This window comes from Eurypyga helias, unplaced genomic scaffold, assembly GCF_000690775.1.
Source record: "Eurypyga helias isolate BGI_N326 unplaced genomic scaffold, ASM69077v1 scaffold14164, whole genome shotgun sequence".
NCBI classification, from domain to species: Eukaryota; Metazoa; Chordata; class Aves; order Eurypygiformes; family Eurypygidae; genus Eurypyga; species Eurypyga helias.
In genome coordinates this window covers 7,162-7,631 of record NW_010246921.1, presented here as the reverse complement: position 1 = coordinate 7,631, position 470 = coordinate 7,162, and the positions used below count along the sequence as shown (strand labels likewise).

The 470-nt window shown below is 60.4% G+C and overlaps 1 pseudogene; it reads left to right on the top strand.

Moving 5' to 3' along the window:
* Positions 1 to 246, top strand: part of LOC104508835 — a 1,187-nt pseudogene extending 941 nt beyond the window's left edge.
* The last annotated feature ends 224 nt before the right edge of the window (positions 247 to 470 follow it).

Below are 470 nucleotides of genomic sequence, written 5' to 3'. Positions count from 1 at the left end.
GGCGGGTGGAGGTGTCCCCGGCCGATGGCAGGGGGTTTGGAACTAGATGATCTTTAAGGTCCCTTCCAACCCAAACCATTCTATGATTCAGCCACCCTGTGTCTATGATTCCCACAGGGACATGGGCCACATGTCATGCATGGCCCCATCAGGGGCTGTGCTGCTGCAGGCACTGTCCTGCTCAGGAACGACACCTGTGTCCTGCCTGTTTCTCGGTACCCCACAGGACAGGTGTATCAGTGCTGAGGTGCATGGGGCACCCCCAGCAGGGCATCGACTGAGCCTGAGCCAAGTGGGACAGGACTATTCAAGGGGCGCTAGCCCAGGGGCTGTTGGCAGCATGCCAGATACAGGGCTGGGGCCTGCTGGAACACTGTATCCTGCCAGCATATTCCTGCCCGAGTCACTGCACGCTCCTGCCTGGGCAGGTCTGCAGCCACAGCCCCGCACTGGCACAACAGAAGGCCTAC